The sequence below is a fragment of the Molossus molossus genome, unplaced genomic scaffold (genome assembly GCF_014108415.1).
Source record: "Molossus molossus isolate mMolMol1 unplaced genomic scaffold, mMolMol1.p scaffold_m16_p_7, whole genome shotgun sequence".
Classification (NCBI taxonomy): Eukaryota; Metazoa; Chordata; class Mammalia; order Chiroptera; family Molossidae; genus Molossus; species Molossus molossus.
Window position 1 is genome coordinate 32,844,753 of NW_023425401.1, and position 27,968 is coordinate 32,872,720.

A 27,968-nucleotide genomic window follows, 5' to 3' on the forward strand; every position below is an offset into this window, starting at 1 on the left:
CAGTGAAGGGGACAGACACCATTTTCCTGTAGGAAAACTTAAAACATAACATGAGATACTGGCTAAGGCAACTATTACACTCTCACGTAAGTGTTATTTATGTTTGTTTTTTGCTGGCCCCTGTTCACTTTGACTCACTAAACAGTTGGGAGGCCTTGAGAAAGAACATCGAATTCTCTGGGCCTTGGTTTCCTCATCAGTAACATGAGGATATTGTGTCAGATGATCTCCAAGTTCTCTCCCAGATTTAGAATTATAGGAGGAAATCACCCACGTTTCCTCATGGTCACGATTCTTCATCTAGTTGTATAAAATATTCATGTGCAATTTGGTGACGAGATGTAAACTCCTTTGGCTTTGTGTAGCATGGTACTGTCCCATTGAGTGTAATTGTAGCTATTGCTTCTTATAGTTCTGTTCATATACCTAGTCAGCCTACAGGGTCGGGTCAGGTTTTGTCTTTGTGAACTCTATTTAAATATCATTATTAAGCTATAAGCTGTATGAAATTGAGGCAAATGATTTTGTCAGCAGTACCTTCTAGGTATGTGATTGTGTAGCTTTAGAAGTGTGATTATGTAACTAACCAGAAGGATTATATAAAAATAGTATTTTTTATTTTTATTTCTTTCTTCATGAAACAAAAGAAGAGGAGAATGACAGATGAGAGGTATAAAAGCAAGAGCTGATGTGATTTTGGTATATGGGGGGGCAGAATGTTTGAAATTTACATTTGTATGGCTTCCAAAATGTTTTTGAGGTGTTACCCAACAAATTCTCACAAAGTTCCTTGGAGAATATAAAGCAAATAAGATTCATTCTCCCCAGGGCAGAATCTAGAAAATGGAAGCCAAGATCATTCAACATCTTATTTCTTATTACGTTACATGACTAATTTCCTTCCTTCCTCCCTCCTCCCTTCCTCCCTCCCTCCCTCCCTCCCTCCTCCCTCCCTCCCTCCCTCCCTCCCTCCCTCCCTTCCTTCCTTCCTTCCTTCCTTCCTTCCTTCCTTCCTTCCTTCCTTCCTGTTTCCTTCTCTCCATGCCTCCCTCCCTCCTTCCTTCTTTTGCTCCGTCCTTCCTTCCTTCATCTTTGAATTATATATTGTTTTAATTTAGGCCTTGTTGAGGTTTTGGGAATGTGATTATCTTGTCACTGGAAATCTATCAGGTACAGTGCACTAAAATGCCCAAGGATAAACCAAGGTGTCTTTAGTAACATTGGTACCTATCCTAGCTTTTTCCATTTTGTAGCAAGGCTATTCTGTGGAGCTGTGAACCTAATTGAAATCATATGTCACTCTTCTTGGTGTTTCCAGGCAGGCAGATCAGCCTCAGCTGCACTACAGAAAGTCAACACTCATAATGTGTTTTTTTCTTCTTCTTCTTCTTCTTTATTACCAGAGAGGTTTTCAAGAAAACTGAAAGCTCATGAGTAGTTGGGGAGTCTGAGAAACACTTTCTGTTATAAATTCCTAGAATTTTGTATGCTTTTCTGTGTAGCTAGAATTTAATTTTTTCTTTTAAATTTCCTTTCTCCTCTTAAAAGTCATTTACCCCCAATACACACAGACACATAATCTTGAAATACTGGAGTTTCTTCTCATTTCTGATCAATCCTTCGATGTCATACTCTTGCTTCCTCCCTAGTTGAGATGGGGTGGCACCAGAAACTACGGCTGTTTGATCTTGGTTGTCCAGAGCAATCTGCCTTGTTCTCGGTAGTCCCCTTTCCCAGGGGTTGCCTGCTGCCCTCTACCTCATGCCTCTTGGTTCTTGCTGCAAAGGGAAACTTTCTAGAACACTGGCAACAGCCCTTCTGAAAGGATTAAGTAACCTCCATTTTAATTGTACCAACAAAAGTTGATAGGGGAGAAGAAAGTCCAGTCCTTGAATGTCTTCAATAAGGTTTGCTTACCATCACTTGGAGAAAAAACGTTTCCAAGCACAACTATGGAAATGAAGAATAACAGAGGAAATTGAAAATTCACTCATCTGGAAGGAAGAAGGAAGGAAATAAGCAAGGGAAGGAAGGGAAAAATAAAAAGGGAAGAACAAGGGAAAAGAAGGGACGAGAAGATGATGTGGCTGTTGATAACATCAGTCTCTGAAACCAGCTGGAATACTGTGTGTCTCTCAGCTTCTGCATAATGAATAAAGGTTTCCCAAATGATATAGGTTCGGTTCCAAGAGGGAGGAGGCCGCTTCAGCGAGCATTCCTTTGGGACCACAGTATTGCAGACTGCACCAGCTCACCCCCTGTTTACCAAAGGGAAAGTGGGTGGAGTTGCCTTTAATTATTAACCTTTAAAATATCCTCTTTATTATTTGTGGTCATGGAAAAAGCAAAACTTATGTTTATGGATAATCTCATTCTTTATTTCAATCTTTACTTTTAGCATCTCCCTGCTCAAACTTTCACCTGAACCAAACCCCAAATTTAACAGATGTACCGGAGCTGGACCAAAGGGAGAGAAAGCAAGAGAAGTCAGGTCCCGTGTGCAATCCACCCCTGGTGCAAGCAGAGAGACGTTCCTGGGAATACCCCGTACTCACATCTGGGGCACCTCTTACTGGCTGTATCAGAGGAGGATGTTGTCCCAAATGACTACATTTCATTTCAGTAGTTCCAAGGAGACAAGAGAGGTTTATTCCTCTATCATATTCCTCAACCATCCATGAGTATTTTACATAAAATTACATTTTACATAAAACTGAAGTTTCTTAAATAAAATCTAAAATGCCTTGTTAAGGAGTTAGGAACAGAACACATTGGGAATGCTGCCAAATCGTTCTGAAATTTTATTTGGGTTCTCTCATGCCTAATTTTTAATGGATTAATTTTAAAAATTTGTATGTCTCAGATTTTTCACATGTGAGATTTTTGGTGTGAATCTGAATCATGACAATCACAACATGTATTTAGTTCCTTAGAATAGTTTTTCCTTTGAACTAAAGGTAAGAAACTGTAGCTACGTATATCATTAAATTATGAGGGAAGAAAATTTATTTTGTCATTTCTTTTTTAGTAGTGAGACAAAGTATTGACTTTTGGGGTTCAAGATCTACTATTTAAATATTGTAAACAGTGTTTAGCATTATCTTGACATGTATTAGGCATCTGGTGTTTGTTTAATGGATGAATGCCAATTGGCATAATAGAAAATATAAAATGAAATTAATGTACAAGATTTGGTTTTCCGATACCAATGTCGAAAAATAGTATGTAAGATGAGTTGGTTTCTTTTTTCTCTTGGTAATTCAAATTGATATGGGACTGAACTTATTATGTTTTTTTTTTTTAAAATCCTCACCCGAGGACATTTTCCATTTCTTTTTGTTCAGGTAGAGTGGGAGGGGGAGAGAGAGAGCTAGAGAGAGAGAGAGAGAGAGAAAGAGAGACATTGACGTGAAAGGGACCACCTGCATGACCAACCAGGGCCGGGGAAAAACCGCAACCAAGGTACTTGCCTTTAGCGGGAACCGAACCCGGGTCTCCCTGGACCGCAGGTTGATGCTCCAACTGCTGAGCCAAACTGGCCAGGGCTTATTATGTTTTTGATACCTAGAAAGAAGCAGTCTCCACATCTGGTGATTAGGTTGGTGGATACTTTTTGTTTGTTTTTTTCTGTCACATGGTAGACCAGAGAGATACGAACTCATTCAACATTCATGGCTTAGAACTAATAGTTTCTGTGATTTTTAGAAAGAGATATCTAGGGATGGTATAAACACTAAAAGCCAGACAATCATTGAAATATATCTTAAAATGACCATATCCTGGGAATTATATTAAAGATATAATTGAAAGCTAGTGCTATATCCTCATGAGACTAAAAAAATTAATGTTTGATAAAACATTATGTACTATAACATTTCAGTTTTTCTTTGCTGAGGCAAAAAATTGTTTCACCTGACTATAATGTTTTTGATGGCATTTTAGAGTCAAAGACCATGATATACAATCTTACTGGGGAAATTAATAGATGTGTTAAATGATGCTAAATGTTTCACTTTTTCATGTGGTAAATTTCTAGTGCTAGATTATATTATGGAAGTTATTAGTTAATATATCTCTATTTACTAAGTATAGAAGTCCAAAATGAAACAGAATTTTCTGGAAAATTATTATTTATCCCAACTGAAGTGAGTAACCAGAAAATAGATGATAATGGAAAGGGCCAGGCAGACCTATGGATCAAAACAAAGTTTGTGTCCAGGAGCTACTCAACTATGAGTGAGTCAGAAAACCACTTGAGGAAAAAGGACCCTATTGAATTGAGCATAATGACTTGATCCAGATACCAGATCTCCCATTTCAATGCAGCCAGGAATGGAACAGACAGTGAAAGGAACTCCAGTAAACATAAACTTATCCAAAGTCCACCATCAAAGGAATTTATAGGAAACCAAGGAAGGATGCTACACTTAGATCTAAATCTGAAGAAAAACACAGGCAGGGCTAGGATGAGTTGGACCAGGGTACACGTATATAGAGGCTCAGAGAAGACTAAAGACACATATCAAGATGCAGCTCTAATAACTTTTTGAAATAATGCAAAAACTTCTGTCTGGAGTATAGTCCGTAAGGGAGAAATATTAAGAGAGGACCCTGGAGAGGTGAGGGAAGGACTGATCTTGAGGGGCCTCATAAAACCTGTAAAGGATTTTAAACAATGGGCATAGAATACCACCACTGTTTATGCCCCCCCTTTCCCCCATTCCTCTCAGCCCCCATCCATCTGGCAAGCAACAAAAAGTTCTCTGTATCTATGAGTCTGTTTCTGTTCTGCTTGCTCATTTTGTTTGTAGATTCAGTTGTTGATAGATACGTATTTATTGCCATTTTATTGTTTGTATTTTTGTTCTTCTTCTCCTTCAAGAAGACCCTTCAACATTTCATATAATATTGGTTTGGTGGTGATGAACTCCTTTAGCTATTTCTTGTCTGGGAAACTCTTTATATGGCCATCAATTCTAAATGATAGCTTTGCAGGATAGAGGAATCTTGGTTGTAGGTCATTGCTTTTCATCACCTTGAATATCTCTTGCCACTCCTTTCTGGCCTGAAAAGTTTCTTTTGAGAAATTGGCTGACAGTCTTATGGGAGCTCCTTTATAGGTAATGGACTGCTTTTCTCTTGCTGCTTTTAAGATTCTCTCTTTGTATTTAACCTTTGGCATTTTGATGATGATGTGTCTTGGTGTGAACCTCTTTGGGTTCAACTTGTTTGGAACTCTCTGTGCTTCCTGGACTTGTATGCCTGTTTCCTTCACCAAGTTAGGGAAGTTTTCTGTCATTATTTTTTCAAATAGGTTTTCAATTTCTTGCTCTCTCTTTTCTCCTTCTGGCATCCCTATGATGCGAATGTTGGTGCACTTGAAGTTGTCCCAGAGGCTCCTTACACTATCCTCATTTTTTGGGGTTCTTTTTTTTTTTGCTGTTCTGATTGGGTGTTTTCTGCTTCCTTTTATTCCAAATTGATGGTTTGCTTCTTGGCTCTACTGTTGATTCCCTGTAAATTATTCTTTATTTCATTCTTTAGTGCATCCTTCATTTCTGACTGGTTCTTTTTGATGTTGTTGATGTTTTCACTAAGTTCCTTGGAGGTCTCCTTAAGTTCCTTGAAGGATGTTTTCACTAAGTCCCTTGAATGTCTTACCAAATTCCTTGAGCAACCTCAAAACCTGTGTTTTGAACTCTGCATCTGATTGATTGCTTATCTCCATTTTGTTTAGTTCTTTTCCTGGAGTTTTGTTCTTTTCTTTTATTTGGGACATGTTTCTTTGTCTTCTCATTTTGGCTGCTTCCTGTGATTGTTTCTATGTATTAGGCAGAGTTGCTAGGCTTCATAGGGTGGCCTATTGTTGTAGGTATCTTGCAGGATTCAGTGGCACAGTCTCTCTGATCACTCCAGCTGGGGCCTCGAGGTGCACCTCTAGTGTCAACCCTATACCCTTCTTTTGTAATCAAGTCTAGATTGATGTTGGCATGCCAGTGGGAGGGATTTACTCAGGCTGATCAGCTGCAAGGACTGGTTGTGCCCACTGACCACTTGCCTCTGACTACTTTGGAGGATCAGCTGTGTAGGGGCCCACCACATAGAGCAAGATTTACTCCATCAGGGCTCTGGTACCCACTGAGTCTGCTCATCAGGTGTGTCCCTTGTGGAGGTGGTTGGGTGGTAGTGTATCGAAGTGGTCTGAAACTGTCCTCTGGGTGTGCTGGCTCTGGGGCAAGGTCAGCCATTGCCTGTGTTCTATCCAGGGCCACCTAGAATAAGCTACAAAGTGATCTGCAGATGGCTGCTTCTTGTGCTGGGCTTTGAGGTGCCCAGGAAAAGCCAAGTTGTGAACCAAGGCTGGCTGCATCTAGTGCCAGGCCTGGGGCCACTTAACGAGAGGTATGGGGCTCACTGAGACCAGATGCTACTTGTTTGAGAGATTTTGGGAATCTTTGAAGCAGAATCCAAGACAGGCCAATCCTGTGGTAAAGCAATTGGCAGCAGCTTGGGTGGGCCTGAAAGTTGGGTGGGGCGGGGCCTCAGGGAATCACCAGGGTGGAGCCAGGTTGCTGGAGTCCCAGATATGGCGGAGTCTGCCAGCCTGGGGAAGGGCTCACCAAAAGAGCATCAGCCTCTGCCAGCACTTTTCCAGGAGAAAGTTGCCCTTCCAGCCCTCGTCCTGAGGCCAAACAGCTCAGTTCTTCCCTGTATGTCTCTGGCACACCTCCAAGCTTAGAGGGAGCCAGTCTGAGTAAGTCCTGTGAGAGCCCTTTAAGAGGAGCTGCCTGGGGCTCCTGCAGCTGCAGCCGTAGCCTCCCTCAGCCTCAGTTCCTGCTGGTTTTTCCAGCCAGAAGTTATGGGGACTTCTCTTCCTGGTACTGGATGCCTGGTGTGGGATGGGGACCCCTCACTCCTCAGGGAGGACCTTCCCAGCAGAGGTTTCCCTCCTGATTTTTATTCACCACATGTGGGTGTGGGACCAGCCCCATGCCTCCACCCCTCCTACCAGTCTCGATGTGGCTGTTCCTTTAATTTCGTAGTTGTAGGACTTCCATTCAGCTCGATGTCAGGTGGTTCTGAAAGATGGTTGCGTTGTAGTTTAGTTGCAATCTAGATGTGGTTGTGGGAGGAGGAGATACTGCGTATACCTACACGGCCATCTTGCCCGGAAGTCCACCATTATTTATTCATTCACTTATTTGACTTGAATAAAGCATTAACTATTAACTAGATGGGCTGGAAGTTCAAAATAATCTGGAAATGTATGTCAAATATTTTATGTTAAAAGTATTCACAAATTAGTCAAATTTCTGAAAGAAATTGCAGATTAATCAGTAATTTTGGCAAAGATAATGGTTAAAAAATAGCATGTTGTGAATGTTTGTGCAGAAATTCAATTAGCTATCATGGTTCTTCACCTTTTTAAAAAATCTGTAGAGCAAAGGAGACAAGTTTGGTAAATTAATCAGTGGTGAGGGTAAAATTACACAGACTAAAGACTTCTACTTAACAAAAATTTCTTTATTACCTCTTCAATCTAATGGCAATGACTCTAAGAATTGGAATGTTGACCATCACACCTTGAGACCAGTGCTCTTCATTGTCTGATTAGATGAAGGCTAGTCCTGCTCCTCAGCTTCATCTCAGGCATTCATTTCTTGAGGTGATAAAATAATGACAACAATACTATCATTAATCTAAAGACTGTGCTGGCAGTTTTGTTTAAAAAATAATAAAAGAAAATGTAGGACTAGAAGGGACCTAGAAAGGACAGTTAACTTGTCTTAGATAACCGTTAATCCTGCTTGGTAGGGTTTTCTGAAAAAGAACATTTCTGTCTTTTATCTATAAAAGCTATTTCAGAATTTAATATTCTGTACTGTCAAGAGATGTATTGCTCCTTTATTCGTACACTTACTAATTCAACAGATACGTACATAGGGCCTAGCATGTTTTAGGCAATAAGGCGAATGAGATTCTACAACTCTCAGAAAATTTATAATCTAGTAAGGAAAAGGGGCAATACATCAACATATGATAAATAATGATAAATATTGCAATAAGCAAAGTACAGGGGCCCACCGGAGCCCAGAATGGGGATTTCTCATCTGGACTAGGGGATCAGGGCAGGCTTGTTTGAGGAAGTAAGTTTTAAGCTGAATTTAAAGCAAAAATAAGAGTTTCCAAGTGAAGTCAAGGTTGGGGTGGGGCAGGAAAAAGGGATAACGAGAATTTTCTAGGCCAAGGAACAGCACGTGTGAAGGCTGGAAGGTAATGGTTTCAGGCCATATTCCAGAATCTTGATTGCCTTGAGCATCAGGTAGGATGGACTTTTCATGGGAGGCAGTCTTCCCACGTTTGTTTTCTGGGTCATGTTCAACCACATCACAAAAAATTTGCGATCCACTTATGCTTCTGTTTCATGCTTTTTCGCTGGTAGGACTCCACCAGAAGTCTGGACCCGTTCTCCTACGTGAGTTGGAAGGAGGGATGTGGGCAAAACTCCGCCTGGGCCTCTGATAGGGTTCGGCTTCCAGGATGGTAGGGCCCTCGGGAGGCAAGGTGGTGATTAAGAGTACAAGGTCTGTCACAGTGATATGTACGCCTGGGGACAGCAGTCCGGAGCACCTGTTCTCGCAGATGATGTGAGCTTGCAAGTGTACATGGATCACTTGAAGAAACTTGCTGTGTCAAGTGCTGCTTGAAGCACTAAACATGTTAAAAACATTTAAGAAGATGAAATAATATTCCAGTTTTTTTCCTTTTTCAATGAATCTGTGGAAATCAACAGAGCTAGCGCTCTAGGCACTTTTTGTATTAGTATGGTTTGAGACAGCATATGTTCAAATGTTCACGTTTGTAGCTTAAGCTGGAATGTAAGAGCAATATGAAAAAACTTACTTTGTTTGCCACTGTTATAACTGGTTTTGGAGATCTGAGGTCTTTATAACTTAATTATGTTAAAGAGTAAATATAGAATTTGTCTTGTTCTAAAGAGACATAACTGCCCTGGCCAGTTTGGCTCAGCAGTTAGAGCGTTGGCCTATGGTCTGGAGAGACCCGGGTTCAGTTCCCGCTAAGGGCATGTACCTCGGTTGCAGTTTGTCCCCGGCCCTGGTTGGTCGTGCGGGTGGCAGCCACTCGATGTGTCCCTTTCACATCGATGTTTCTCTCTCTCTCTCTTCCTCTCTCTCCCTCCCACTCTATCTGTACAAAAAATGGAAAAATGTCCTCGGGTGAGGATAAAAAAAACAAAACAAAACAAAACAAAAAAAAATAAATAAAGAGACATAACTCATTTGTATGTGGAAGATAAATCTGAGTGGCACTAAATGTCCATACTGACTTTTGAAGAAGACTTGCTTCTTAATTTATGCTAGAAAATCATCAGCAGTAATGATAAATGTGAACATTTTTACTTGTTCATTGAATATTTTTCTGTGATTTCATCACTTGTGGATACACTTTTTCTGTAGTTAATCTGTTAAGGCAGATTTATTTTTATGATGATATGTTTAGAAATTATTTGACTTTATATATGATAATTTTCATGAAGATAATTTTTATATTTTTGGTGATTTGAAAAAATAGTTTAGAGATGAAAAACTTTTTGGGTAACAATCCCCAAACTGACAATAATTACATAAAAAAAGAAAAAAAGAGTACAAGGTTTGACCTAACAAAATCCTAGCTTAGAAACTCATGTCTTAAAATTTCCTAAATGTATGACTTTGGACAAATTAACACATTTACAATTTACCTCCCACATACATTTAACATAGAAATGGTAATTTAAAAAATGTCTTCCTTATAGGTGTGTTATGATGATGATTCAAAGAATCAGTGCAAGGAACACTCTTATTCTCTATTCTTTAGATTTATTCCAAAACCATGCCATCTTGTTCCCAGACTTGGATTTCACCATGCCAGCCACAGGCGGTTCATAAATTGCCAGATGTATAGCTCTGATTTAAAACCCGTGGGTGTGTTTTGTCACTAATTTGGGAGAATATTTGGAAACTCCGAATCTAATCAGCATCTGGTAAGGTGTATGTGTTTCTGGCAGCATAAGGCTCGGATACGGCTTTCACCCCAAGTGTGAGAGAAGAGAGGCATGTCATCAAAGCTCCTTTGTGACAGTCACAATGACATCCAGTTTTTAGACCTAGACCCTGTTTTCTCCGAACTGGGATTGAATACATTATACATTGTTTTTTTCTTGAAGGAGAACAGTGATAGCAGACCTAAGCATACCAGAATCATGAAGTACTGATTGTTCAAAACGCAGGAAGATCATGGGGGTACAGGGAGGGAAAACCACAGGCTAGAATCACTAATTCTAAGTCCCAGTGGAAGATGAATAGGCTCTATTTATACACTCTGGTCTGAACTCTGAGAATACCTGGGATAAGAGGCAGAAAGGCCCCCATTTGAAATTACCAGGCCTCTGTAGCTAATGACCTGTGTTCAGTTATAGTGCATACGGCAGGTGAATGATCCCCTCTCCGATTTGTCCCTGCTATTATCCAGATAGCTACTCTTGTTTTCCTTTTTGCTTTTTTTCTTGCTAAAATCACATAGCTGAACTAGGAGTAGCAAGTCACCGGGACCTGCTAATCAAATCTGAGAGACCAGGGCTCCAATCTCAGCTCATCATATGACTTAAGAGACCTCATTTAGACAGGATCTGAAAAGTCTTTTCTAAAGCTTTTACAAAGTGAGAATAATCTTCATGAAGTGCTACAGATTTCACAGGAAAAAAATGGATTGGGGGCTTGCCACAGAAAAGATAATTAATGTGCTGGAGAGAAGTATAGGCAATAGAAAGAAAAATTTCTCCATAATAGGAAAAGAAAAAAAAAATTACAACAGCCAGGGTGGATAATGATTAAATGCTAAGAAGCAGTTCTTGCCGGCTTGATTTTTTTTTTTTTTACAGTATAATTAAAAGAGAGAGAGTTGGGGTGGGAAGAGACATACACATGCATACAAAGGAATCACACACAAAATATAATCTTAGGATTGAAAAGTATGTGTAAGGTTTTTTTGTTGTTTGGTTGATATTTATTTATCTCTCCTGGATCTATAAAGATTATATCTTTTACTGTGTTAAAGTCCTCTAAAACATCTTTCTAAATTGCCTTTCAATATATTCTCGGTCAAAATATTGTTGTGGGCTGAGAAATTATTTTGGAGTTATTTTCTAAGTTATTTTATAGCAGAAGAAGTCTTAGACAGCAATTTTTCTCCGCTAATTCAACTATCTTGTTCTCATAGTTCTTGCTGAAATTGGTGTTATTTCAGGCCCTGAAGCAAATGGTCCTTTGCCCCTTTTCTAATTTCCTCCTTTCCAGACAGCAGGATTTGGCTTTTTATCAAGGAATCAAATGCCCACCCAATGGGCCTGCTGGGACTTTTTCCAACCAAAACACATTTCTTCCCTGAGAATGCGTAATCATTTGCAAGTGAGTACACAGCCAAAAACCTGTTGATAGAAAATGTTGGAAAAGCCAGTTCTTCTTTTGTGGTGCTAGATGTATCTTGGACACAATTTATAACTCTGACTTGCTAATTTATTTAATTATAATTTCAATAAAAATTAGAAGACGTCACCTCTTTCTTAAGGAGGGTGACTTTTGATATCTATATGTTGATGGGATTGCACTGAATTCAGAATGGAGTCCTAAACTTTGCATTTCATTCGCATTCTTTCCAATTAAAATATGTATTGTATGACTGTGATGTATCTAGCTCCATGTTAGGTACATACACACATTTAAAAATGAATAAAATCCTTTTGCCTTATGGTTTACTAGAGTAAATAAGCACAAACGACCGCAATAAAATGGAACGATCATCATACAGGCTGCGTAAAGTGCAATGGCGTGCTGGTGAGATGCTCTGAATGCTGCCTTGGGGCTTGCGTATCTATTTGGATTCCATGGAGGAGGTGAGCTTGGAGTTGGTGCTTGAAGAATGAGTAGGAATTCATATGGCAGAAAAGTAGGAAAGGATTTCACTACTACTCAAACTATCTTGTGAAACACAAATGTGATCATGACATTCTTTTTAAAAACAATATTTTTATGCTCAGCCAGTGTGACTCAGTGGCTGAGCGTTGACCCACGCACCAAGAGGTCACCAGTTGGATTCTTGGTCAAGGCACGTGGCCAGGTTGTGGGCCTGATCCCCAGTGGGGGGCATGCAGGAGGTGGCCAATCGATGGTCTCTCTCACTGATGTTTTTATCTCTCTGTAAAATCAATAAAGAAAAAATATTTTTTAAAATAATTTTTCTTTATTGATTTTAGAGAGAGGAAGTGAGAGGGAGAGAGAGATAGAAACATTGATGAGAGAGAACATCGTCTGGCCACCTCCTGCATGCCCCCAATGGGGATTTGGCTCACAACCTGGGCATGTGTCCTGACTGGGAATTGAACAGGTGACCTCTTGGTGCATGGGTTGATGCTCAAGCAGTGAACCACACCGGCTGGACAAGAAAAAATATTTTTAAAAATATATTTTTTTATTGACTTTTTTTAGAGGGAGAGGGAGAGAAAACAGAAACATCGATATGAGAGTGGAGCATTGATATATCAGCTGTCTCCTTCACTCCCCCTACTGGGGTGCAGCCTGCAACCAGTCAGGGTGATCATGACATTATTTTGCCTCAAAGATTCTAATTAACCTATATTATTTAATGAAAAAAGTCAAAAATACTTAAACCTCATTAATTTAAGTCTTTTATAATCACATACTCATCAATATAAGATTTTCCTAGTATCCTCAAAGGCCACTTAAATGCACAGAAAAGACTATTTGTGATTATTTTCCAATTAATATTTGACATATTACAGATCCAACTTAATATTTCCTATTCTTTTCAATTCAACTTAGAAATGTTATCATTCTATTAAAAATGCAGCATATTTCAACAACCAGGCTCAAGGAGATCTTTAAATCTAATTAATTAAAATTGTTTAAACATTTTAAACTGAATTTATAAATTTAAGATCTTGATTTTTTTTTAAAAAATCCTAAACTATCTAATTAATAAGTAATATTTTTCTAAGTACTTAAATAAATATCAAGAAATCCAATTAAACTCTCAAATATGATACAATTTAAATTCTTTTAAAATTTCTTGGTACCTTTTATAAACTTAGTAAAATTCTCCTATGCCTCTGAAATTCAAAAAAAGCTTAAGAAATGATCAAATTATACAATTTAACTGAGAACACAGAACTAATCCATTTGATACTCCAATGTGCCAAATTCTCTTATGCATTAAAAATATAAAAATGTCAATTATACACAGATTATGTCTATATATAACTACCCAATGAATACCACGAGTTTAGTTTACTTCATCATTTATATACTGCAGGTCCTCAAATAACGTTGTTTCAGCCACTGTGTCATTATAACATTAACGAGATGTAGTAGGACCTTAAGTCTTGTTTATATCAATTAGCCTATGGTGAAATTTGTTTCTTTACACATCATTTTGCTTAAAGTTACAGAAGCCATCCATGACATTATCCAGGAGGACTTATTATATTTATTTCCAAATTCCCTAGGATTATATGACCCGTATACATTGTAGCAAAGATTGTTAGCTGCCATAGAGTTTCTAGTCTCTTATTTTTTCTTAGTAATACTATCTTGGTTTTATTTAGGGCAGCAGTAGACCAAATAAATTACATTTCCCACCTTGTTTTGCTTCTAAGGGCGGCATGAGACCAACATCTGGCCGGTGAGACGGAAGTGTTGTGTGTGACTTATAGGAGAGCTGCTTACAGGAAAATGACTTATTTGGGAAAATAGTTTTTTTCCCCTTCTTTCTTCCAGCTGCCATCTTGGACTATGAGGTGACTTTGAAGATCAGAATAGAAAGAACCTAGGTGATTGTTTTAGTTTGCTAGGGCTGCCACAACAACATATTTTAGGCAGGTGGCTTAAACAACATGCGTTTATTTTCTCACAGTTCTGGAGGGTGAAAGTCCAAGATCAAGGTACCAGCAGATTTGGTTCCTTTGAAGCCTCTCCCTTTGCCTGGAGACGGCAGGCTTCTCATTGTGTGCTCACGTGTCTGTGTCCGGATCTCCTCTTCTCATAAGTCTTACTGAATTAAGGCTCACCCTTACAACCTCATTTTACCTTAATTTTCTCTTTGAAGGCTGTATTTCCAAATACAGTCACATTCTGAGTTATGGGGATTAGGACTTCAGCATGTGAATTTAGAAGGGTCAAATTTGAGCCTATTACTGTTACTATGAACTGAATATTTGTGTCCCCTCAAACTCAACGTTACAGCCTAATCCCCAGTGGGGTGGTATTTGGAAGTGGGTTTTTGTGAGGTAGGTAATTTGGCCATAAGGGTGGAGCCTTCATGAATGGGATTAGTGTCCATGTAAGAATAGATGGAAGAAGCTTGCTTCCGCTCTCTGCTCCCAGCGTGTGACGATAACAGCGAGGAGGTGGCCACCTGTGACCAGGAGGCGAGATCTCACCAGACGCCGGGTCTGTCAGTGAGTGCCTTGATCTTGGGCTTCCAAGACTCCAGAATTGTGAGAAAAATAATGTTTATTTTAATCTTATTAAAAACAATGGTATTTTTGTTATAGCAGCTTGAACTGACCAAGGTCACAGTGCTATAAGAACTAACAGGATTTTACCAAATTATGGAGGTCAAGGATGGCTTCACAGGAGTGTTGACTAAACAGAAATTTGAAGAATAGAAATTAAGCAGTGCAGACATGGGGTTAGAGAAAGGCATGTTCCAGAAGGAGAAAATGGTGACAAAAAGGTGTATGGTGGAAAGGAAGGCATGTGGCGGGTTCCTAGAGTGACAGCACCCAGTGAGAGAAATGGCCACACAGGAAGCAGAGACAGACCTGACTCAGGTCGGGTACATTAGGGATTTTTCTTTTACCCAAGGGGAACAGAAATATTTAAATTGTTTGAAATAGGCATAGTGTGATCAGATTTGCATTTTGGAAAGGTCACCGTGGCTTCAGTCTGGGGAACAGATCAGAGGGATGCCAGAATCAATGGAGGAAACAAAAGAGAGAAAAGAAAGAAAAGAAAAAGGCTTAGGACTGGGTCTGGAAGGGTGCCAACAATTTTTTATAAATTTGTTGTTGTTGTTGTTGTTATTATTTTTTATTCTCACCCAAGGACATTTCTGCATTTATCTTCAGATAGAGCAGGAGGCAGAGAGGGAGGAAGAGAGAGAGAGAGAAACATTGATGCGAGAGAGACACACCGACTGGCTGCCACCCACACAACCCCAGCCGGGGCCGAGGACAAACTGCAACCGGGGTATGTGCCCTTAGCAGGAACCGAACCCGGGTCTCTCTGGTCCACGGGCCGACTCTCTGACCGCTGAACCAAACTGGCCAGGGCAGGGTGCCAACATTTAATGTCTGGGAAAGAAGGATGAGCCCATAAACAACTGTTTGCAAGAAGCTGCTCCGAGAGAAGGTGAGAGAAAGAGCAGTAGCTGACGGAGGGCATGGGGTTCCGCGTTTTTAAAGTTGGCAAGTCACGAGCGTGTTTGAAAGTTGATGGGCAGCCACTGTGGAAAATAGTTTGACTGTTCCCCCAAAAGTTACATATAGGATTACCATATGACCCAGCAATTTCACTTCTGGGTATACATCCAAAAGAATTAAAAACAGGTGTTTAAACAAAAACTTATACACAAATGTTCACAGCAGCACAGTTCAGAGTAGCCAAAAGGTAGAAACAACCCAAATGTCCATCAGTTGATGAAATGGATAAATAAAATGTGGTATATTCCTACAATGAACATTGTTTTCTTCACAAAAAGGAATAAGTACTGATAGATATTACAATATGAGTGAATTTTGGAAATATTATGCTAAGTGGAGGAAGCCAGACTCAAGGTCACATATTATATGATTCCACTTATATGACATGTCCAGAATAGAATAATCTATAGAGATAGAAAGCAGATCGGTGGTTGCCAGGGGTGGTGAGGGAGGGGAAATGAGGAATAATTGCTTAATGGGTGTGGGGTTTCCTTTTGGGGTGATGAAATATTTGGAAGCAGAGCTGATGGTTATATACTAAATGTAACTCGATTGTACACTTTAAAATAGCTAATTTTATGTCATGTGAATTTTACTTCAATTTAAAAAAAAAAAAAAAAAGGAAAAGAGAAGTTGCTGGGAAGACTCCAGAAGAAAAGCAGAGAGAAACATTTATAAAGAGTGGTTGGTTTCTGAGAATTTGCGAAGACAGAGAATTAAAGCAGAAGTGGAGAGATTTGCTGAGAATAAGTTTGTGGGATAGCTCCTTTATTCTAGAAAGAAGGAAGGAAGGAAGGAAGGATGATGGGCAGGCATTAGAATGGTTACGGAATCTGCTATCAAGGAGTTGAGGATAGCCCCTATTATGGTATGTATTTTTTCTACGAGTTAACATGTGACATCACCATGTGCTGAGAGCAATGGGACTGAAGGATAGGTTAAAATTTTAAGAAAAAATTTAAAAAACATTGTAAAAAAGTCATTGGAGAAAGAGACAGTGTAGACCAGAGATCAGGTTCATAGGCTCTTTGGGACTGGCCTTTCGAAGCTATAAAGGAACTAACCAATCTGCCATGATTTATTTTTCCTGTTTATGTTTAGCTACTTGGGTATAGGTGTGAAGAAAGAGTTGGATAACCCAGGATTGGGTTTCGCTGGATTTATATGGTGAAAAGATAGTACTATAGAGCAGGAGAGTTAAGATATTGACAAGAGTACGATTGAAACAATGAGTCATGAAATGAGATTATCTCAGGAGGGAAATTAGGAAAGGAAAAGGAAAAGTTGATTAAATAGGAGGAAATAGAAGGATCAATACACTGGAAATGCTGATGAGGTAGAATAAAGGCCAGGAGATACGCAATCAAGTATGCTAAACACAGATGAGTTTTCGAGTAAAAAGATGGTATGGGAATTAGTGATATTGTGTATGGAACAGGTGAAATAGAGGTGCTAACATGAATAAAGGGCTGAATGGAATGAAGAAGAACCTGGAAGAGGCCAAGAAGCCAAAAGCTCAAGATGTTGGGTCAACAGGTCATCCAGGTAGACACTGAGATTATTCAGACTTTCAACACGACTTAGATTAAAAAAAACAAGTTTGAGGCCCGATGCCAAAGTCTTTGATTAAAGAAAGGGAATGACAAGGTGGGGGCTTGGGTAAATGTGGGATGGTCAAGTAAAGTCAGATGTACCTTGTCTAAATGAGCAGGATTTGAAAAGACAGGCTGGAGAATGCAACAATAGACATAAGGGTATTAACACTACTTTCTGGTGCTAGACTAGCTGGGACCGAGGTAATAAACAATGACCCATGAGTGTGTTGCAGAGAAACTGCCATTGCAGAACAGATACATTTTCATTAAGGCAGGAAGATGGAGGAAACCCTTGGAAAGGGAGCTGAGGGGAGTGGTTGTGTTTCAAAAAACTAGAAACTATTCTGTCTTATGCTATGGGAATTGAATAGAGCTGGTTACAAAGCTTTTGGCAGGACTGGAGGCACAAGAGGTAAGAGATGAGGTTGCTGAAGATGTATAAGGGAGAAAATGGATTCCCAGGGATCAGAAGCTGCTAGTGCCCATAAGCCAGCCCTTGCTGTGTGCTACTGGAGAAACGGTCGCAGACAGTTCTAGGTCCATCTCAGCCAAGGCTAGAACCATTAAGAATGTGCTGTCCTGGTTGGGCTGCTGGGGTCCAGAATTTTCCGATTCCTACTGTCCCTACCACAACTGCCAACAACTAGTACACCATCGGAGCCAGAAGCCGGAAGCTGCCCCCGCCCTCCCCCTTTGTGTTCTCCACTGTCTTCTATTGGCAGAAGGAAGCCACCTGGCAGGAGGCCTGCAAAAATAGGTTCGCAGTCTCCCAGCCCCAACAATGTAGATCCAAGTGTAGAAGCACAGGTGTGGGCTGGAAGAAAACACGGAATAACTGCAGGGAGGGCTTGCTGGTTATGGATAAGCTATTCTAGAGGGTGCAGTGGAGGTTTTGGATGGTGTGCGAAGGAGACAACTGAGTCAGGGAAGAGTAATGAGAAACATCCCCTACTCTGACCCATTGAAGATCTAAGAAAATAGAACAAAATGGAGGGAAATTGCCACAACTTCTTACCACCACCTCTACTAACCTCCCTGAAGCTGTGTCTTCACTGCTACTACTACAGATGAACCAAGACCACTCCCATTCCCTCTCTCCTACTCAAGGATGTCACTCTTTCAAGTGCTTCCTCGTTCTCTAGCATCATCACTTTCCTCTCTCGCTATCTGATCATTCCCACCTGAATGTAATCATGGTATAATTTTTCTCATTAGTAAAAAGAAAGAGCCCTGGCCAATTTGACTCAGTGGTTAGAGCATCAGCCTGAGGATCAAAGGGTCACGGGTTCGATTCCTGGTCAAGGACACGTACCTGGGTTGCAGATTTGATCCTTGACTCCGGTAGGGGCTGTGTGGGAGGAAACCAATCGATGTGTCTCTCTCACATCCATGCTTCTCTCTCTCTTTTTCCCTTCCACTCTATCTAAAACTCAATGGAAAAATATCCTCAGGTGAAGATTAACAAAAAGAAAGAAGGGAAGGAAGGAAGAAAGAAAGGCAGGAAGCAAGCCCCTCTCCTGACTCCACTGCATCCTACATCCTAGTAAATGGCAACTCTCTGCTCAGGCCAAGACTCTTGGAATCATCTTTTACTTCTTTCTTCCTTTCTGCCTCCACCACTTCCATCCTGTGCACCAGTTTATCTATCGACTCATGGCAGCTTCTATCTTCAAGGTACTGTATTACTTATTACTGCTGTTACCACTAATAGTTCAGTTTATTCTACACACAGCAGCCAGATGATTCTTTTTAAAATATTTAAGGTCATGTCCTTTCTTTGCTCCAAGCCATCCAAAACCTTCCCATGTCATCCAGAGAGAAGTCCAAAGTCCATTTGTTTGATGACTACTAACTGGACCCTACACGATGTGCTGCCTCCCATTTGAGTTTTCTTGGGTCAGACGTCCCTTCCCCTCCCTCACTCTAGTCATGCCCCTACCTCAGGGCCTTTGCACTTGTCTCCTCTGCCTGGAATAGTCTCCCCCCACTTATCCATGTGATTTGCTCATTCTCTCCCTTTATGTCTGTGCTCAAAGGTCATCTCTGTGCAGGTTTTTCTTTTTCATTTTTTTTGTTTTGTTAATTCTCACCTAAGATATTTTTTGCCCCATTGATTTAGGGGGGGAGGAGAGAGAGAGAGAGAGAGAGAGAGAGAGAAACAGAGAGAAAGAAACATAGATGTGAGAGAGACACATCGATTAGTTGCCACATGGATTGTTTGCTTCCCGCTCGTCCTGGGGCAACCCAGGTATGTGCCCTTGACTGAGAATCAAACCCTCAAACCTTCAGTGTGCAGGCAAATGCTCTAACCCCCACACTCTAATCACTGAGCCATACCGGCCAGGGTGCTGCGTAGGTTTCTAAAACTAACCTAATTAAAGCAGTAGCAATTCCCACCTCGTAGGACTACCACTGTAGGCCATACCATTTCTCTGCTTGTTTATGTCCCCTTACCGGTCTTCCCCCACAGCAACTACGGTTCAGGAGGGCAAGGACTTGGGTTTGTTCTTTGCCAGGTTTCCAGAACCTCAACAGTGACTAGAATATTACAAGCACGGAATGACTATTGAGTTCAATGTAGGTTTACATAATACAAAGAAAACAATAATTAATAAATACATAATAATATAAGAATAAACTGTTTTGTATACTGGCAACTAGAAACCTGCTTTTGCCTGCACCTCTTTATGAATGCACAGAAGATAGACAAGTAGACAAGATGTTATGAGGCTCGGTTCTCTAGCTTTGGGTACCCCTCTGTGACGCCGCTGACATTGCGAGGACCAGTGAAACCTCTCCATTCTCAGGGGAGGCCACTGTCACTTCATTCTGCGCCCCTACCTTTCTATCGTGACCCAAAAAACACTCACACTTTTAGATCAAGACTTTTAGTTTTCATTTTTGAGAGGCTGAGGACTGTGTTTGATTTATTTTCTTAATCTACTCCTGAGAAAGAACATGAAACAGAGAATACTGATGAAGACTCTCTTAATCCATGAAATGTTCTGATGTTAAATACATTTCTCTTGGACTCGAAGGTTGTTTCGGTTAAGAAGATGGAAACTGAATTCCAAATTCTGAATTTTATGCAGGAAAAACCAGACTGCTGAAACACATTTATTTATATCTGGTAGAAGTTTCTGAGGTATATATCATTTTTCCCCAAGCAGTGCACTTTTTTTTTTTTTTAACCTTCTAAGGGCCGGGTACTTTGTGTGTCCTTTGGAGCTGTTTGGATCATGTATTTACATGTCTTTTCTGTGCTTAATATGTTGGTTGGGTTTGAGTGGTTGTTAGTGAAGCCCTTCCATGCTCGCCAAGGATGTGGGTGTGCGCCAGCCAGTCACACCCCTGCGTCCTCCGGCTGGGACACACGGGCGAGGAGGAGCCGGGAGTGAAAGGGTGCAGGCAGACCGGGAGCAGGAAAGAAAGAGCAGGAACAGAGACGGAAAGTATGCCTGGGGGCAGGCAGCGAGGTTGGAAGCTGAGCTCTGGAAGAAATCTGAGAGGCCGGCTTCAGGGGTGGAGAGCTGGACTGCGTACTGCTTTCTGACAAATCCGTGGAAATGCTTTATAAAAGTTCTCAACCCCTGCAGCAAATATATATATGTTTTGTCTTTTCCGTTTGAAAAGCATATAACAGGGTTGAGAAGACAGTGTTTAATTAAGGGGAAAACAGTTCAGTTCCTGTGAGTAAATTAATATCCACCTTTGGGCATCTCTGTGACGTGCTTCATAAGCCAAATGGAAGACTCTGGAAAATAAAAAGGAATGCAAGTGGAGGCTTCTTTGAAACCAAACTAAGGTCTAGGATTTTTTAAAGGAATAGACGAGAACATTTTTGTCCCGGTTCGAAACCTGTTTTGTATTGATGAGGCCAACCAAATCAGACAAATGGACACACTTGGTCAATTGGAGGCACATCACCATAGTGTGGTGGTGATCTCGGGCCCTGGGTGAGGAGAAGTTCCGGGAATCTGCTTGATAAGATTATTCAAGGGGCTGATTTTACTTGACAGTTCTGACTGGTTGAGACCTAAAGTTGCTTTGTTTATATGATAATGATATCTGCATACACTAACGGCAACTGATGTTAGCAGATGATTGAGAAGAAAAATTTAAATTGTTGTTCTGGTGCTTTTGTCTTGTTCATTTTGTGTGGGGGGGTCGGGGATTATTATTATTATTTTTTTTAAACATGAGAATTGTATTAGGTATAACGGGGAGGGTGTGATAATGAATAGGACACGATTTGAAATGTCATCTACTGAGGGACATAAGTAATATGAATAGCCACAATCGGGGTCATATTTTAGTCACCAATATATGAAAACCCAGCTGTAAAAATTTAAATACATGGCAGTAGAGGACGTGTAGGCTTGAAGTGAGCAGAGGGTAGGGGGCAGGTAGGGAGTCATTCCAGAAAAAAGAAACAGCATGAGAGAAGCTTTCAGGAGACACATAGAGGGATTTTACTTGCTCCAAGTTCATGACATTAGTGGGAGGGGGAAAAAAGAGAAAAAAGAAAGAGAGGTTGTGATCAGACCATTAAAAGCTTTGACTTTCAGTCTAAACAACTGGTTGGAGAAAGGAAGCCCATGGAAATCTCTTCAGAAAGAACAGAAAATCAATATTACATCGCAATGGTTTCTGCATCTTTTCATATCATCACCTAATATGTTTGGTCAGTGGATACATTTGCTAAGTTAACAAGATTAAAGAAGGTTTCACTTTCACAAAGAAAACAATCTAAGAAGTTGTTAAGTTACAACTTCTTGGATTATATCTTTATTTAAGAATAAATTATTAGCAGATCTTTATTTGCCATTTTAGTCTTTCAAACTCAAGTCAAAATACCGGTATAGAACACAAACCAAGGAAGTGTCAAAACCAGTTTACAAGCCAAGACTGCACTAAACTGTCATAAAACAAAGCTCAAGTAAACTTTAGTGTTTGCTTTCAGGAAAACATTTGAATTGCGTAAACAATCTACCCTGTTCCCTCAATTTAGCATGAAAAATAAGGTCCCATTTCTCTTAATCTCCGATGACTTCAACTGTTTCTTTGTATTTAAAGGAGTTGTTCCTCTTTAGATTTTTTGTTTGTTTGTTTCTGATAGTATTATGCACCTTTGAACAAGCAGCTACCCCCTTTCCTCTCCGGGGGGCCTGGGAAGCAGAGGGAAGAGCTCCCCAGTGCTCCAGAGCTCATTTTAAGTGTTCGTGGTCACAGGCTGAAACTCCTCCTGATGTCCCAGTTTTAGAGCTGCCGTCCTGGACTGTTATCTCTGAAAGTTTGTAATGTGGCTGTGCACTGTGTTCTCTGGGGCTTTTGAGCATTTCTTTAAAACTTGCCCTTGGGAATGTTAGCAAGGTTGGAAGCTGCCCAAAACTCTGGAAGTGTGGAAGAAATGAGAGGAACTTTATTTTGATTGCTCTTTTAGTTTAGCATCTTGAGCTCTCTATCCAGCTCACTCTCTCCCTCCTCCCTCCCTGGTCCTTGTCCTCACCCTTTACCCCCTTCCTTTCTTCTTCCTTTCCTCCTCCCTTCTCCTCCTTCCCCTCCTTCTTCCTCTCTTTCTCTCTCTCTCTCTCTCCCTCCCTCACACACACACACACACACACACACACACACACACAAACTTTGGGGGTAGAGCTGTAGTCCTTCCTACAATTTCTTTTCTCACCCCTGTCTTGAAACATTGTTTCCATCAGAACCCAGACAATGATTTTGATTTAGTGTGAGTGTGTGTGTGTGTGTGTGTGTGTGTGTGTGTTGCTAGGTCCTGTGGAATGACTGAAAAGACAATTGGCTGTGGTCCCCTACCCCCAACCTGAATCTGGCACTAGCCCAGGTCTGTATTTTCCCCGGGTGGTCCTTAGATGATGAAGGTGGGGGAGGAAAAGTTTGCTGGTGTTGTCATTTGCACTTTTACATTTCACAGGCTTTTAGGACATGCTGGCTCTCAGAGCTGGGGGTCCCATCAGCAGGGGAAGTATTTCCTTCAGGCAGGCTGCTGTCTTCTTGCGGTGGATGGGATGGATGGCGTTGGGCTCTCACAGGGGGAAATTCCATTTGTCTGAGTCTGCAGAGTCTGACTCACTGCCCAGGGAGCAGGAGTTCAGCCCCAAGTGGGAGCAAGCCCCTGCCTTAAAGGCACAGCACAGGGATTTTGGCTTAAGAGAGGAGGAGGGTGCTAACAAGTACCTGGACTGCTCCTCTAATTTTCAGCTGGCTTGTGTTTGTGGCCATCATTGGTAAACATGCATTTCAGTGAAAAAGCAATAATTTACTCAAACACCCCTTCACTTGGGAATGGAGAAATGCATACTGGATTTTACATGCTCTTGTGAAATTGAAATCACCTGCATCATCCACATGGTTGAATAAGAATATTTATTGTATGATTAAAGTTCTGCTCCATATGGGGAGAAAAAATCATTTGCACGTCACGATTTTTCCGCCTCCTTGATTCTCAACCCACTCACTTCATAAATTAACAACAGGTAGCATCAATCTCTTTTCAAAATACATAAGTCACATGTAACCTGGGGGGCTCAGGCTTTGTGAGCTAGTGAAAATGGGTGTCGTCGTTAACCTCAAACACCCACATCTTGACGTCTAAGATCCTGCTTGCTTGGTGGCCGGAAGTTCAGTGTTTTAAGGACACTACTCCAGGTGCGTTTCCACAGGTTGTGCATATATGTTCATAAATCACTCCTTGTCTTTTCTGACTGAGATGTCCAACAACCTAGAAATTAACAGCCCAGAGCCTCGGCAGAAACAGCAATGCCTTTAGACTCGCGTGTCCTGGGCATTGCCACATGGGTCCCAGGGAGCTGCAGCGGCTGGAACTCAGAGATGCTCCCACGCAGCTGGGACTACGGTGCTGCCACTGTAACCTGAGGCCACTCCTGGAGGTGGAAAGATGCCAGTTACATCTGCGATCTGCTCAGTTAATGGGTGGGGGTGGGACAGATTATTTTCCTCTGTACTTGACAGGTTTTAGATATGTATGAAGAAGTAACTTATATTTAACATTTCTATTTGAGAAACTTTGATGTGTACTTCAATTTACTAGTTATCACCTTTAAAACTCCTTGACATGCACAAATTATCCGCTTGATTTATCATTGTCTTTTGAAGGCTGACTCATTTGGAAATGACATGACATTTGCATTTGAAATCAGTACTGTATTTATTTCATTGTTCTGAGCCTTTCCAAATAAACCTATTTTTTAAAATAATTGTGAGAAAAATAATAATGTAATAACCATTTCGGAATTTATGGGTTATCCATAGTTCACAGCTCTTTCAACTTCAGTCTTCACAAACTCCACTCAGAATAGCAAAATGACCATGTTCCACCAGAGGGAAAATTATGTTCCGGCACTTTGGCTGCAGCTAGATTAATAACAGTAACAATAAAATTTTTTAAAAACAAGCAAAGTAATTTTGTTCCTGTTTCTACACTCTTAACACCTTTAATAAAGAAAATAATAAAACTGGTCTTAAATGTAGGGAAATAAAAATCCTCCTCGTAAGGATAAAGATGTGAAGGTCAAGACAGGCTGACCTTGGTTGAAATCCTTTGTTTTGTGGCTTAGGATAAGCATAAATATACACACTGTGCTGTGATTTTTAGAAGATACTATTTGTAACATTATTTTAAAAAATAGATTTTTTTATTGATTTTTTAGAGAGAGAGAGAGGAAGGGAGAGAGAGATAGAAACATTGATGTGAGAGAGAAACATCAATTGGCCCCCTATTGGGAATCGCACCCACAACCTGGCATGTGCCCTGACCAGTCAAACCAGGACCTCTCAGTCCATAGGAGGATGCTCAGTCCACTGAGCCACACCAGACGGCATAATATTCTCAATAAATAGGATGGATGTTGCATCTGTGATTTTAAAAATTATCCTTATACTCAAGACCCAGTAGATTGCTATCAGTAGAATTTAGATCACCACTGATCAAAAAGAGAAAAGTTTGAAATGGAAAATACACTCAGATGATTATAGAGAACTTTTATTGAGTGCTTACTATTTATCACACACTTTTCTGATTCTCATCCCAACAGCTCCCTGAGTTAGTACTACTATCATTTCCATTTTAAGGCTAAGGAAACATGCTCAGCAAAGCTGAAGAGCGTGCCCCAAATCCCAGAGCTAGTTAGTGGGAGGGCTGGATACAAACCCAGGCAGTCTGGCTTGGAAGTCAGCCTTCTGAATCACTGCAGGATATCATTTGGATGTGAGATGTGCCGGAGAGGATAAAACTCAGCAGAGAAAAGAACCGGAGGTGGCAATGATCTGCTAACTGAGAGAAAGTGTCTTGTGGAGCCAGTCTTTATGCGAACACTTTATTTTGCAGATGAAGAGACTCCAGCGAAAGCGGCTCAAATGACGTGCTTGAGGTCACTATGACTTGTTTGTGGCAGAGGTGGGACTGGAGACCAGGTGGGCTTCCCTGACATTCATGAATTCAGCCAATGTTTCAGGTAGTAATGATACAGAGCAACATGCTGGATGAGGTCCCCGACTGTAGGAAGATTATATCATGACCAGAACAATGATTTCACATTAGACTAGATTACCAAGGGACACTGGGCAACACCCATGTTAAAATATTAGATAAGTGGTGACAGACCATAAGGAGGGAGTGGGCTTGATATTAGTTCTACCCCTTTATATAGATGAACTTACTAAGATTCCTGGATAAGAACATGTCCAAGTCACAAGTGTTAGAGGCAAGCACAATTCAAACCCAGCCTGATTCTCCTTCACAGTGGACAGTGTGTATGTGCGTGTGTGCGTGCGCGTGCAAGTGTGTGTGCGCATGTGTAAGAAAGACAATACTACCTACTGGTTAGGGAATAGCTCTTTAAATGAGTCAGTAAAGCTGGTTGGAGCAAAATACCCAGTGAGTTTGCCTAGAACCACAGAGACCCATTTTTCTGGCAGGGCCCACACAGTTTAACAAAGCCTCTCCTATTTTTCTTTTTTCCCCCTTCATGTTTAATTTCATTAGAAATTCACACTCACTATGCACATCTGGTTCAGCTTCTCTAGGTGGGGGAGCCTGGGATGTTAGGGAGCAACTGCCAGCCTGGTAGCTGCAGAAGAAATGGCTCACACACCAGAGCGGGGGCCAGTGTGTCACTGCCCTCCAAAATTAAGAAAATAAGAAGTTACTTATTTTGGTATGAGAAGATCTTCACTCGGAAGGGCTGGGCCACCTTGAAGGGAACTGGCAAAACGCGACTCCTTTAGGTGGAGTGATTGGAATATGGTATCCACCATGAGAGGTTTTTGTAAAAGGCATTCCTTCCTAAGGTCTCCTCTTTGAGCTCATCAGTTAGAAAAGGGAGCCCGGTCTGGAATCGTGCAGGCTGGGCCAGGGTGCTCGGCCAGGTGGGCCACAGCCTTACTCAAGGGTCTTGGTGCCTTAGACCTGGAGGATCCCAGCAGAGAGTGAGAGCTGAACAACTCACTCACTTGCTCAAGTTCTACAGGAGGTAGGGACGGGGACTGGAGGGTGGGTGTGAATTACTTTGCCTGTGAGTAACTGTAGAGCCTGTGGAGGGTTCCTGGGCGTGGGACACCCTCTCTCTCTGGCCTCCCTGAACCCACAGCTCGCCCACCCCCCTGTCAGAGCTAACGTGGCAGAGGTGCTGGGCAGCGTTGGGAGGTGGTTACTGGCTCAGGGCCCTGAAACACTGAGTAATTCCTAGGATGGCCGGGACTGAAGGCACCGTTCCAGACACTTCCACGTTGTCGAAAATATAAAAAAACCACCACCACCCAGCCCAAAGTGTTGGAGGCAGATCCCTTGGCTCTGAGACAGGACCCGTCCCTTTTATGGAAGGACATTGCTGCAAAGTTCCACCATCCAGGAAAACCAGGCTTCTTTTCCTATTTTTTACAGAGCAGGGAAGGACAGGTCAGGGCTGAGGAATGGAGGGGGATGGCTGAAGGGAACTGCATAACTTTTCCAAATGTTTTTTTTTTTTTTTTATCCTCACCCGAGGACATTTTTGCATTTATCTGCAGATAGAGCAGGAGGAAGAGAGGGAGGAAGAGAGAGAGAGAGAAACATCGATGTGAGAGAGACACATCAATTGGCTGCTACCCACACAACCCAACCAGGGCCGGGGACAAACTGCAACCGAGGTACGTGCCCTCAGCGGGAACTGAACCCAGGTCTCTCTGGTCCACAGGCCGATGCTCTAACCACTGAGCCAAACCGGCCAGGGCTCCACATCTTTTTGAATCTGCAGTATCACTCTAGGCTTATAAAGAAAAAAAATGCGAGCTTCCATTCTATCTCTTCCAGTGAAGTCGTAGACCACTTGTACGCAGCCCTGGTGCGGTGTTAGCGCTGTGGACTTACCAAAGAGTCAGAACACATGGGGTTTAAGGTTTCCAAAGAAACAAGCAAGATACATTGCAGATCACATCTTCTAAATGACAATCCAGCATGGCTGACAAAAATAGGCCTATGAAGCTGTGCTCTGGCTGAGTGTTTTTTTTTTTTTTTCTTTTTTACTGGAGAAGAGAGAGGTACCATCAAGAAAAAGATCATGTCAGGATGCTAGTGGAGTCGAGCAGAGGGGCCGCCTGGAATGGCATGCCTGACCCTGTCGAGCAGGGAGGCCTGCAGCTGGGTCAGGGACAGGAGAACCTTCGAGACGTGGATTTAGAGCCCCACATTGACTTTGAGTTGGATCCCGGATTTTAGTGCCATTAAAAGCTACTGCGAAGTCTTGAGAGGAGAAATGGTATGATCAGATTATTAGAGCAGTAAGGTT